General features: G+C 49.7%; 1 protein-coding gene across 3 annotated transcripts in view; it reads right to left on the minus strand.

Annotated features, from left to right (window-relative positions):
- Positions 1-13,054, minus strand: part of DNAJC5 (DnaJ heat shock protein family (Hsp40) member C5) — a 29,356-nt gene extending 16,302 nt beyond the window's left edge. For all 3 annotated transcript variants that reach the window (XR_001919032.1, XR_001919033.1, XM_018057492.1), the window contains exon 1: positions 12,853-13,054. The gene's annotated coding sequence lies outside the window, so the exon portion shown is untranslated. The remainder of the gene's footprint in view (positions 1-12,852) is intronic.

Below are 13,773 nucleotides of genomic sequence, written 5' to 3' on the forward strand. Positions count from 1 at the left end.
CACACCTATCAGGGCTTCCTAGGTGGAGTTAGCAGTAAAGAATCCACCTGTCAATGCAGGAGACATAAGAGACGCGGGCTGAATCTCTGGGTCCGGAAGATCCCCTGAAGGAGGGCATGGCAACCCACTCCAGTAATCTTGCCTGGAGAATCCCAACAGAGGAATCTGGAAGGCTACAGTCCACAGGGTTGCAAAGAGTCAGACACGACTGAAGTGACTTAGTCACTTCACACACACACACTTACACACACATGTATCAAGAGAGATTAAAAATAACCCAACAATACCGAGTGCTGGTGAGGGTGACAGAGGCTAGCCTCGCACACTGCTGGCAGCACAGGAAATGGGGCAGCCACCCTGGAAGAGAATTCGCAAGTCTCCTATAAAGGTAAAAATAGGCTTTCCCATGACCTAGCAATCCCACTCCTAAGCATTTATTTAAGAGAAACGGGAACTGATGTTCACACAGAAAACGTGTACATGAATATTTATAGTAACTAAACCCAGAACAACACATACAACCCTTGTGAAAGGGTAACAAACTGGAAATGAACACCATGGACATGACTGGGCAGCAGAAAGGAATGCAGCACCTGCCATACAACGAGGAGCATTCTCAGTGACACTGTACTCTGCGATGCCACCAACATGATGGCCTCAAAAAGACAAAGCTACATCTAGAGAGAGAACAGCGGATGCCGGGGAGGCTACGGATGAGCATGGTCCACACCCTGAGTAGGGTGATGGTCACAAAAATCTCTATGGATCAGACTCCCTCATGGCTCAGTGATTAAGAGTCCACCTGCCAATGCAGGAAACATGGGTTTGATCCCTGATTTGGGAAGATCCCACATGACATGGAGCAACTGGGCCTGTGCACCATAACTAGAGAAGCCACCACAATTAGAAGCCTGCACACTGCAACTACAGAACAGCCCCTGATCACCACAACTAGAGAAAGCCTGTGCAGCAACAAAGAGCCCGCACAACCAAAAATCAATAAACTATCAAAAATAAAATGAAACTCAAGACAACCATACATCAAGGAAAGGTCCATTTTACTGTATGTTTATTAAAAAAAATTTTTTTTTTAAATCTGGACTTGTGTTTCTTCTTTGGTTTGCAACTTATTCTTCTAGCTAGTCATTTTTGTTGTAGTTCACAAAAGTATCAGTCTGTAACACATTGGAAATTACAAAAAATATAATCTGGTCCTTTACCAAAAACAGGTAAGGAGGAACTATTGCAGGATGTGTACCTACAAGTGGGACTTTAGGGTCTGAAAGAAGGGCTGACCACACCCCACAATGGTGGGCACCCCAGGGTTCCCGATTCCCACCCCTCTCTTTTTATTTATCATGAATTCAAGTTCATACATTTATCAATTGTGGTAAAAGCTGTAAGACTGACCATCTTACCCATTCCTACACGACCCATTCAGTAATGTTATCTATTTGCCCATTACCCTGTAACTACCTCTCACTTTTTATTTTTTGGCTGAGGCATGCGGGATCTTGGTTCCCCGACCAAGGACTGAAACCTCACCCCAGGCAGTGAAGGTGTGGAGCCCTAACCAGAGGACCACCAGGAAATTCCCTCTTAATTTTTAAGTAACTGAATATATCAAATCTTTGTAAATGTGTCAATCTATTTTTCCCCATTTTTGTTCAATAAATCCTTCTCCATCCCCTAATCTACACTGACTTCTCCTACACTGCACTCTAAAGCTCTGTTGCCTTGCCCACAGGTAACCTCTCCATCAGGAGTTAATCTGGGCGAGCCTGAGAGACAGACCAGCTCCGCTCGTCCAAGTGGTGCCAGCCAGTCCCAGAAGCCCTGAAGAATGGCCCGTCTCTCCCTGGGCCCAGCAGGTGCACTAGCATTTCTCTCTGAGGGGTCTTGGGAGGGGGAGTGGGGAGGCTCTCTATTAGGTTTCATTCCAAGGATACTGTATTCAAAGACCTTCAAAATTACCTGAGGTAGTCTCAAAAATTTCTACAAGAGCTACAAATTCTTTGTTACTTCTACACATACCATTATGTAATAATTAAAACAATCATGTTTTAACACAACCACCTACTATGAAAACAAGGCAGATTTAAAAGCCTTGATAATGTCTTTCCTGGTGGCTCTAAAAAACTTGTCTTAAAAAAAGAGCAGGGCCAGGCTTCCCTGGTAGCTCAGTGGTAAAGAATCCACTATCAATGCTGGAGACACAGGTTGGATTCCTGATCCGGGAAAAGCCCACATACTTCGGAGCAACTAAGCCCATGCGCCACAACTACTGAAGCCCTAGAGTCTGTGCTCCACAACGAGAAAAGCCACTAGAGCAAGCAGCCCACGCACGAGAGCAGTCTTCACCAGCCATAACCAGCGAAAAGCCTGCACAGCAACAAAGACAGCACAGCCAAAAAAAAAAAAGCCCTGAGCAGGTAATCCCCAGAGTTAACAGCTCCTGGTGTGCAGACAGGTGTGCTCTGTGATTCTCCAGGGGGAGGCAGTGGTGCAAGGCCATAGCGGGCCACTCACTATCTCTGCTCCTCTGAGATGCCGTTTCTAGGGCTGCCGTGGGCACTGCAGCCTCCCCAAACACCACTGGTCATCACAGAAGTGTGGCTGGACAGGCAGCCTGAAAAGCCACTGTGTTGCCAGGGGCTGGAGGACGGAGTGCCCAGAGGCAAGTCCCAGGCCACAAAAATCACAAATCATATTATGGGCAGTCTGAACACAGAGGAGCTAAAAACAGGCTAATAGTGTAAGAATGGCTGTTAGGAATCTGGGGAGAGAGAGGCACTACTCTGGGGGGAAACCTCATCAGGGTAGGGACCAGGCTCTGTTTAAACAATGCTTCCACAAGGGAGAGTAACTTATGGATTTTCAACAGTAAACTTACAGACCAACGTAAACATCTGCCTTGACAGCATAAACGTAAAAGGACAAAGAAAAGTCACAGGGAGGAAGAGGGAATAGAGGCCAATGCCCTTCAGGTTGTAAGATGACAGTGCAGGACAAAGTCTGTCACACGGGGACAGGAGCACACTACACTGGGCAGGACGACAAGGAAGCTGCGGCTTAAGTCAGGACCGCAGGAGCAAGGGTCTGTCAGGTTACGCCAGGGACCACCAGCCAGCACTTCAGGGACAGCTGCTTTGCCCCCCAACTCGGGGCCCGACCCTCAGAAAAAAAAAACTTCACTGAAAACAAAAATACTAACGATGAGACACAACTGGTGTCCCAAAGACAGCTGACCTCTCTTCTTTGAAGGGATCTTCCTTTACAATCCATGATGAACCCGGAAAAAAGGACCTGGGGCACCTCCTCAGGCAGGGGAGGGCCAGCTTTCCCCAGAGCAGGGACAGATACACGGAAACACCCATGGTCTGCACATGTAACCCTGAGCTCATCATCTATACTAGCAGGAAAACGTCAGTACACTGCAGAGCAGGAGGAAATGGCCGCCGATGACCACAGATGCAACCAAAGAAATGCACCTGATTATAAGCAGAATCAGCCAACATGGGAGATGTGGAAGGGATGCTGCCGAGTATGGTCATCTGCTACCTTTGCTCCTAACTTAAAATGAATGTCAAATGTACAGAATTTCTATATTGGCTAGGAAAACAGAGGAACTCCTAAAGATGACACCTTTCTTCCTTAATAAAAAGCGACAGTGATGCCAAGCCTTAAAATAAAGACAGACAATTAAGTGAGTAAAACAGGTTCCTTTTTAAGAAGGACTTGCCGCCATCATCAGTGTCCAAGGGAGGACCAACCCACCAGAGAGCAGCAGCTGAGCCACACTTGCTCACTGAGAGCGTGTGCTCCTGTACTGAAGAGAGCAGACACTCTGCCCCACAGAGGGAGCAACAGGCTGACCGGCACAGGCTCAGCAACACCCCTGGGCGAAACGAAAAGGCCCCAGCAGCTCACACTTGAAGCCTTTCTGAGGAATAAACTGAGTGCTGCCTCAGTCCTGGCAGAGCAGTCAGCATGTCTGTGGAATTAATTTTATCAGTTGTGACTTATAACCAGAAACCAAATAAGAATTTTCTTTTATAACCTAATGCTTTCAGTCAAAAGGAAAAAGTCAGAAGTTGATCAAAGTTAACTTACATGTTTGAATACAAGGAGAGTCGAACTGAACATTCTCAAAAGCCTATGGCTCTGAGAGGAGGCTGCCGACGGCCCAATGTGGATGGCAGTGCCTCACTTCCACCCTGGTCCTCCTGGTCAGTGTCCCTGAGGCGCAAACAGTGTAAAGGGGCGACACTGCCTCAGTGTAAAGGGGCCTAAAGTGAGCTAGAACCCTCACACCCCGAGCATGACCGACAGACACAGCGACATACGTGCCTCAGCACTGGAGCAAACAGGTGCTCACCTATGTGCAAGGCTGCAGCAAGAGATTCTGGGCTGACCATGCTATGACCAAACATTTCCAGAAAACCTTAATGTATTCCCAAAGCTGAATGTGAAACTAGACAGCAAAAGTGTTTCTTATAAAAGCAATGGGCAGCAGAGCTTTCTGGGTGCTGGTGTTTTACACTCAGAACGCTGACAATCTCAGAGGGCTGAAGTCACAGGCCCCTTCCACCCAGGGAGCCATCCGCTGCCCCTGGCTTTCAGTGGACAGGCTGCGCGTCAGCAGGCAGACTGGAGAACAGGAGGGACGTGTTCTATGACAGAAAAGGCAGACAAACTCAGGGACAAGGCCACTCTCGTGAATGACTACCAGGAAGGATCCTCACAACTTTCAAATCCTCAACTGTGAATATCACATGAAAATGCCTGTGACTGAAATCACAGTCACTCAGAAGTGTGCAGGCTAAGAGACCTACTTAAGGCTTCAAGAGAGCCCAGGGGCTGAGCAGTGCAGGACATGACACTGACAACCCAACAACCCGTCACCTGGGGGCAGCGTCACCCCTAGCAAGTGGACTGGACGCTCCAACTCCAGAATGAATGGAAGCTTAAGACACACACAGTGGGTCAAAGTCCATAAAACATGGCATATGCAGCCACGATGCCTTCTGTGTCTCACCAGCCAGGGCCACCCCCTGAGGCAGGCCAGCCCAGGGTTCCCACTGTCGGCCGACTGTCTCTGATGAAGCAGTGGGGCCAGCTCCCTGAAGCCAGAACCAAAACCAACCATTCTGTCAAATCCAGCATGAAACCAAGTATGAGCTGCACCAACTACCCGGTGACAAGCCATCTGTAAAGAGATGTCTGATGTCAGAGGTGAGCATCAAGACACACGCATGTGCTGTTGCAGTTATACTGGTGACAGGCCTCGTGATTATCACGGAAATTTCACCAACACAGCAGTTACAGTCTAGGCGTGCTCACCATGTACAGGCGTTTGGGGCACACATGCTCTAGACCAAGAGGTCTGTGGGGCAGGTACCTAGTCCAGGAGGGGCGGGAGGGCAGCTCTCAGGTCACTTGCCTGGGCTGAAGCCCGGCTCTGCCACTTACGGGCTCCGGGACCCAAGCAGTTACTCAACACCTCCACCTCCTTTTCATCCAGTAGAGCTGGAGCTGGCCTGGCATGGAGTGTCTGTGAGCAAGCTCCTGCAAACTGAGGAAAACAGTGCTGGGTACATGATAAACATGAGCAATTACTACTTTGGCCTCCAATTTACAGATGTGAAGACTACACAAACAGACAAAGTTCATAACGGTGAATTAAAGTTAGGAAGGTTATATTCAAACTCTCAGCTTGAACACTGTTGTTGAATACATTTTTTTGTTGTTACATATATTTTTGATATAAAATCCAAAGTTCACTAATTTGCCTTCTTGTCATCTGCCTTTTAAAAATATAGGAAAACACCTGCCTTCAAGGCTTTAGGGGGCTAGCATGTGACCAGGTAAGGCTGTATCAAGCTGCTGCTCACGGAAACACACTCTTCTCCTGTGACCACAAACAGGTGTGCTGTTCATCAGCTGGATGGTCATTCTGGGGTAGGGACAGGACAAAGACTGCTGCCCACTCCACAGAGCAGCACGGGGGTCTGATGAAATAACAGGTTTACCGCATGACACTGCAATTCTGTGAGCAGTTTAAGGAATGCTACAAGTAAAAGGTAGATCATAAGAACTTCACTGGTAGTCAAGTGGTTAAAACTCTGTGCTCCCAACGCAGGGGGCACGGGTTTGACCCCTGGTCAGGGAACTAAGATTCCACAGGCTGCACAGTTGAGCCTTGGAAAAAAAAAAAAGAAGGAAAAAGGCAGATCACAGATGCTTACGAAGGTTTGCACAGTACCCCCAGAGGCCAGTAGGTCCAAGAGTGCCCCTAACACCTATGTGCACTGCAATCAGCCAGCCTGGGTGAGGATGAGATGGCTGGACAGCTGGCCTACTCGGCCGCCAGGACAGCCCCCTCCGTTACCCTTGTCATGGATCAATTTTTATAAAAGAAAGGGCAGGGGCAGATGAAACAAGTGTGGGCGTCACACTGGTACTACATGCCAGGGAGTAGGATGCTGCTGGTAACAGTCAGCTAGAATCACCCAACCAGGTAGGATGATGCAAGAGAACGGCACCAACAGAAACAGCATTTTAAGAAGGAAATCCTGTGCTGTCATGGTAAGGTGGGTGACAACACTGATTGTGCTCAACCCCCATTACCAAGTACGTCAATGTGTCTCCTTATCTATACAATTGGATAACAGCTACCAATGCAAGCTGTCCCAGGGATTAAGGCAGATGCACAGGAAGGAGCCTGGCTGCCTCTCAAGCGGATCGCTTCAGAGGGCTTGCAGCTGGGGGGGTGGAGGGGGGAAGTCTCCACATGAACTGTAGAGGAGAACAAACTGTTTCAAACTGAAGACAACTACAACTAGACAGTTAAAAAATACTCCAAATATAATCTTTAGACATTCTAGTTTCATCTTAAAATGAAACTGAGTCATTAAACCGCACTAAAAATTTTAACTTTACATGTGATGAGCCTCCTAATTCAAAAGTAAATATAGCCCAGTAAATGGTTTCCCTGGTGGCTTGGTGGTAAAGACTCTGCCTGCCAATGCAGGAGACACAGGTTCGATCCCTGGTCCAAGAAGATCCCACAAGACTTGGAGCAACTAGGCCCGTGTGCATAGCTACCAAACCCTGTGCTCCTAGAGCCTATGCTCTGCAACAAGAGAAGCCACTGCAAGAAGAAGCCCGTGCACTGCAACTGGAGAGTGTCCCCGCTCACAACTAGAGAAAAGTCTGTGCAGCAACAAAGCTCCAGCAGGGCCCAAAATAAGTAAATAAATAATTTGAAAAAAAACACAGCCCAGTAAACACTGTTATCTGGAATACAATTTCTTTTTTCGGTTAATTAAAAACAAAACAAGAAAACAGATGTGGCCTGGTTTCATGCATCAGAAAAAGTCTATCACGAAACTATCACTCTTTTTTATTTAAAAATCTTAATTTAAAGGACACAGCAAAATTTATTACAACTGGTCAAAAAGGCCCTCACATTTTACTATCAAACCCTAGAGCAGTACCTAAATGAGCAGCAAAATGTAAAATAATGAAGTGTTAAAATCCTTTGTACCTGCCAGAGAATATAAAAATCTGGTTAATATGTGGCAAAAACAACAAAGTTTGTATTCTCTGACCCAGAATTTTTCATTTATCTTAGAGATACCCTCTCATGATGAAAGACACTATTTAATAATAAAGAAAAATTCAATGGGACCGCCTAGCTAAAAATCAAACATTTGCCATGCTCCTAATCCCTTCCAATAATAGAAGGGAAACTAAAAGCCAGGCAGGTGGCACACGCTCCCTGTGCAGAGCCCAGTCTGGCTGAGTTGAAGCTGTGACAGGGGCCCAAGGTCTTGGCCCCCTGCCCTCAATTCATTACCTCTGAGGCACCACAGGCCAGGACAGGACAGGTGAGTTCAGTCTAGCACATTTCTACTCCACCCGCCCAGAGAACAGAGGCACAGGGCCCTAGGGAGAGCTCTCCCAGAAAGAAGCTGGTCATCCCAGAGATAGCCAGGGCGGGGCACAGCGCACAGGGGTAGCAAGTCAGCATTCCAATCCTCTGACTCTCAGGACTGCAACTTTATAACCAATTGGTATAGCTCAGTCCTGTCCAACTCTTTGCGACCCCGACCCCGTGGCCTGTAGCCTAACAGGCTCTTCCCTCCATGGGATTCTCCAGGCAAGAATACTGGAGTGGGTTGCCACTGCCTTCTCCAATAGAATTCCTTAGAACACAGCAATGGAGACTGTACGTTCCACTTTGTAAACTACCATGTTTTCCAGTGCTCAGTGCAGAAAAATTAAAAGGACAATAAAACTGTAAGTAACTCATAATGAATAAAGCTCATTTATACTCATACAGTCAAGGAATATTCACTGATCACTCAAAATGTATCACACAATTTAAAAATATTACTTGGGTAGCTGGGTTTAATGTGTCATGAATAAAGGACTATGGTTTCTGTCACAGAACCAAGTTTTAAAAACCAGTCACATGGACACACCTACAAAGCTGAAAGATTCGTGAGTAAAGTGGACCTCTGAAGTACATAGACAACCCCTGAAAGGAAACATGAGGGCATTTTCATGACATCCACTGAATGCATGGTCTCACCAATGTGAATTACCAATATGTCTGCAAAGCTCTTGGAATTGGAAACAATTCTTACCTGCTAAAGACAAAATCTATTAAATGTCTGCCAGTGCCAAGAACTAAGGCAGAACGTACCATTTCACCAATATAACATCCTCAAATAAAACTGATGCAAAGGTGACAAAAGACAAAATCGAAACTAAAGGCTGTTTTGGTAATCGAATCCTTAAATCTTCTGGGTTGAATTTCGACTGACCACTAACAGACCACTATTAATCCTCTTCGGGCAATGTCACTATCTGAGCGTGGCCCTGCCATCAGGACAGTAGGCCTAACAGTTCCTTCTTTTCTTTTTTGGCCACCCCTCTTGACATACAGGATCTTAGTTCCCCAATCAGGGATGGAACCCATGCCCTCTGCACTGGCAGCGTGGAGTCTTAACCACGGACCACCAAGGAGGTCCCAACAGTCCCCTCATTCCCTCTCTTAAATAAGGGGCAGCATCTTTGTAAAATACGGATATTCTCATTTTTTAGCATCTTTGTCACTTGTATTAGGAAGCAGTTGAGGACACAGCTTCCTACTTTTATCTCCCATACTCCCCAACAGGCAGTAAGGGCAGGTTCCATGACCCTCATCTCAGTGGTCAAGCACTTGAGCCTGAGTCTCGTCCTCTTTCAGGAAGGAAATTCAAGCACAGGCTCTGCCAACAGACAGGGAAGTACTGTGACGGAGCAAGAGGCAGTCTGTAGTTCGATTATGCTCCGCTCTGCCCAGCCAACAAGAACATAAAAAGGAGCTCCACTGGGAAGCACTGCAGTCTTAACTGCTGTGTGGGGAGCACCGGGAGACCCACAAGGGCGCCATCAAGAGCTAAGAGTCTCCTCCACACTGCTTGTGCAAGAGCTGGTCATCATGTGCCACACCTGTCCCCTGAAGACACAGGAATTTGTCTCCTTCCTGGAAAACTGGCTGACCTCATTGGCTGAGATATGGTTCACCTACAGCACTATATACTCCAAACCTTGTACAAAGTACTTTTAAAAGGAGTTAGGGAATTTTTTCAAGGATGATTATATCTGTGTCTATCACGATCATTTGCAGACTTCCCTAGGGGTCTAGTGGTTGCGACTCTACTGTAGGGAATGTAGGTTCAGTCCCTGTTTGGGTAACTAAGATCCCACATACCCTGTGGTGTGGCCAAAAAAAAAAAATCATTTGTAAAATCAATTACACCCCAATAAATTTTTGTACAGATCATGCTCATTTTAGTCCCTGAATTTAGAAGCAAACTCTCACCTTGTGTAAAACTCCACCTTGTTCCCTTACCCCCTGCATAGCTGCTACACAGCATTTTAGTCATTCATTTGACGCCCACTGAGCATCGACTACAGCCCATGACCAAGGTAAGCACGTCATGCCTAGGCTCTGAGATATGCCATCAGCAACTTACCAGGGATTCTGCCTGGCGGTGGCAGTGGCAGGGAAGTTAGCACAGGAACCAGCACAGAGGCCTGACTCCAAGTCCAGGACTGAGACAGAACAGAACACTAGTCTTTAGGGTAGCTCCGCCTGGAGCATAGAGCACCCACCCTCTGAGAGCAAGGGGGCTCAAGAACACAAAGGGCCAAGAGATACGTGGTATGTGTTCAGTCCCGGCACCACGGTAACACAGTGGATGAAAACCAAGAACATAAACTCACTGAGTGAAGGTTCTGGAAATGACTTGAGTCCTTCCGTTACATAGGAGGATTCAGAGCACGTCTGAGGGACAGCTCATTTTCATGTGGTTTTAACGGGTTACTCCACCTCATTCATTTTATCAACAATTGTCACTGAATATCTGAGGCTAACGTGTGGGATCTACTTTTAGGGGAAGTTAACTGAAGACAAGAGCTGACAAAAACCTTTTTATTTTTGACTAACTATAGACTAAAAGTTGCACAAAGGTTTACAAGGAGGTCCAAAAACCTTTCTGAACCACCGCTAACTGGTTATGCTTTCCCAAAGGGGAGGTAACTAGCCAGACCTCCCTCAGCAGCCAGCACCTCAAGGACTCGGCACTCACCACAGTGACTTCCTAGAGACGCAGGCTGCTGCCAAGCTAGTGGAGGTGTCCACTTTCTCTGTCAGTATTTCCCGGGCATGCAGCACATGCCAGCCCCTATTCTCTGCACAAACAGGCTCCCTGTGGACTTTACCTCACAGTGAAAGATTAAATTATAATAAATATATTAAGCAGGACATTAGAATAATGAAGTGCAGTGGGAAAACCAAGCACGGAAGGGAAACAGGGAACAGGAGGTGGTGAGTTGCTTCTGAACTGTGGTGCTGGAGAAGACTCTTGAGAGTCCCTTGGACTGCAAGGAGATCAAACCAGTCAATCCTATAGGAAATCAGTCCTGAATATTCATTGGAAGGACTAATGCTGAAGCTCCAATACTTTGGCCACCTGATGCAAAGAACTGACTCAGTGGAAAAGACCCTGATGCTGAGAAAGACTGAAGGCAGGAGGAGAAGGGGATGACAGAGAATGATGGTTGGATGGCATCACCGACTTGATGGACTTGAGTTTGAGCAAGCTCTGAGAGTTGGTGATGGACAGGGAGGCCTGGTGTGCTGCAGTTCATGGGGTTGCAAAGAGTCAGACATGACTGAACAACTGAACTGAACTGAGTTGAAACAGCAGGCAGGCAGTTGGGGAAGGGCTGCCTACCCTGAGGCTAAAGGTAACGACACCAGTGATCTAGGTAGAGCCAGGAAGAAGCATGGAAGTCTGTCAAGAAACAGGCTGAGAAGCCACTGTGGCAGGGGTCAGAATGAGACAGGGGCCAGAGGGAGGAGACTGGTTACAGAGGCTGGGAGTGGACTGACAGGCATCTCTGCCCACAAGGGTCCCCATCCCAGGCCACAACAGTTCCACAGCTGAGGCCCCCTCAGTAAAGCTGAGTCTCCTCCATGAGCCTCCCAAGTGTCTGCTCATCAGATAACTCCTAGACGCTCTGCCTTCACCATGTTTAAGAGGTCCAGGCAACGGGCTCCAGCAGCATGTGTGCCCCTCACAGCCCCATGCTGCTGGAAGCAACAGCCACCCAGCCCCTGGCTTGGCTACACGCCATCAGAGGTACCATCCCAGGGAACCCAAGTTCTGCAACCTTGACAGAGGTGGAAGGAGAACTGCGCAGCTCTCAGGCAAGAAGTTTCTCAAAGCCTCTGAGTCTTGCCTCATAATTTCATCCCTCAAAGTTTGACAGGTGCCTTGATCCTGAAATTCAGCACCACGTTTAACAAGACAGAAGCAAATAAAAGAACATAAAATCTCAGGAGCTTTGGCTGAAGTTCCGTCTTGAGGCAACCAGATTACAGATGGGGCAGAATAACTGTTAGGTTAGCAGGTAGTTTTTAAACAGACAACTAGTAAGGACAAAGGTATCCAGCAGAGCCACCTCTCAAGTTATGACCCCTATTAAGCCTAAACCTGGAAACCAAAACAAAACGGAAACTTTCGCTTCCTTTCCCTGCATAACACAACCGAGCAAATATTGAGAACTCATCTCTTAGGCGCAAGAAAAGGCGAGTCCTTAATCCAGCCCCTCAACGCAAACAAGTTCGAAGCCGCAGGGATGAGATCCTGACCCTCTCTTGTATGACTGCAGCACAGGCACCGCTTCAAATGATGTTCCGCCAAGGCAGAAAAAACGTTTTTTTCTTACAAACTGGATGATTTTCACCCGCGAGATTAATTTACACAGCGTCAAGGAATAAAACTCAATTCCGTGATCTATAAACATAATGACCCAGACATAGGTTACGTGGCTCCAGGACCGGTGACGCTCCCCCTCTAGCCCGCAGAACAGGAAAGACCCTCCCCGAGGCGGGGGCGCCCTGCACAGATCCCAGTCCCGGAGCGCGAGCTGCCCCGGGGGGAGGGCCCGGCGGCCGCATGTAAGGTCTTTGGCCTCCCCCAGTGAGGGCCCGGCGGCCCGACCGCGGCGCACGGCCTAGGCCTTCCCGCCGCTTCTGAGGCCGTACCGCCGACCCCGGCCCGCCCCAAGGGCTAGGAAGGAGGAGAGGGGGTCGCCGCCATTTCCGGCTGCGGGCGCGCGGCCCCGACGCCCTGCGCCGCGCCACCCCGCACCCCCTCACCCGGCCCCGCGTCACCCTCACCTAGCGCCCCGCCCCCGCTCGCTTATCCCGCCCCCCTCACCCCGACCCCCGCCCGCCTGCCCGGCCGCCCTGCCTGACGCGAGGCCGCCGGCTCGCCGCGAGCTCACCTGTCCGCGCGCCCGCCTGCCTGCCGACTCCGCGGCTCCGCTCTTCCCTGCGCGGCGCTCCTGGGCAGCCGGCCGACCCGCTCTTCAGCCGGGGCTGCGCTTCGGGACCCGGCGGCGGCGGCGGCGACGGCGGCGGGGGTAGCGGCAGAGGGCGCGGGAGCAGCACCGGCAGAAGCGGCGGGGGCGCGCACGCTCACGCACGCACCCGCACCGGCGCGCGCGCTCCCGGGAGGACGTGGGCGCCGGCGGATCCGAGCCGCGGGCTGGGCAGGCAGCGCGTGCGCTCAGAGCGCTGGACGGGGGCTCCGCCCATGGGCGGAGCCCCGAGTGACAGGAGTGGACCGAGGTTCCCGAGCGCATAGCGGACAGCCCATGGGCGGGGTCCCAGGGCCTGTGGGCGGAGCTCGTTAGCCGAGTCGGAAGTTTCCACCGCCCCGCAGGGGCGGGGCCGAGCGGAGGGGGTGGGGCCTACTCGCCGGAGCGTCAGGTGCTCTCCCGTGCGCCCGCAGGTACTGAGGCCAGATTCGCCAAGACAGGAGTTGAGGGAACTTGTCTTGCAGTTGGGTATGCCCCGTGCTTTAAGTAAGACTGAGAAACCGTAATTGATCTCGTCGAAGAACTGGAGAGGGAGCTGGTGGGAGATGACCCGGAGGCCGACGGCCGCTGAGCCACTGTTAGGGACTGACGTTTGCTCATCCCTGCAGCGCAGAGATGCGACTTCCTGCCTGCCTGCCCAATCATCGAAGTGCCACCGCCATTGTCCAGCCCCTCCCAGAACCACCGGCAAACAATGACTCAAAAGGGTAGTTGAACCAACTTCCACTCACTCCCCTGCCACGCAAGGTACGACCCCTGCTCATCTCACTGACCTCTTGAGGGAGGAGAGACCTGCTCGCTACCCTTCCCTACCGCTCCTATGTC

The sequence above is a fragment of the Capra hircus genome, chromosome 13, assembly GCF_001704415.2.
Source record: "Capra hircus breed San Clemente chromosome 13, ASM170441v1, whole genome shotgun sequence".
Lineage (NCBI taxonomy): Eukaryota > Metazoa > Chordata > Mammalia > Artiodactyla > Bovidae > Capra > Capra hircus.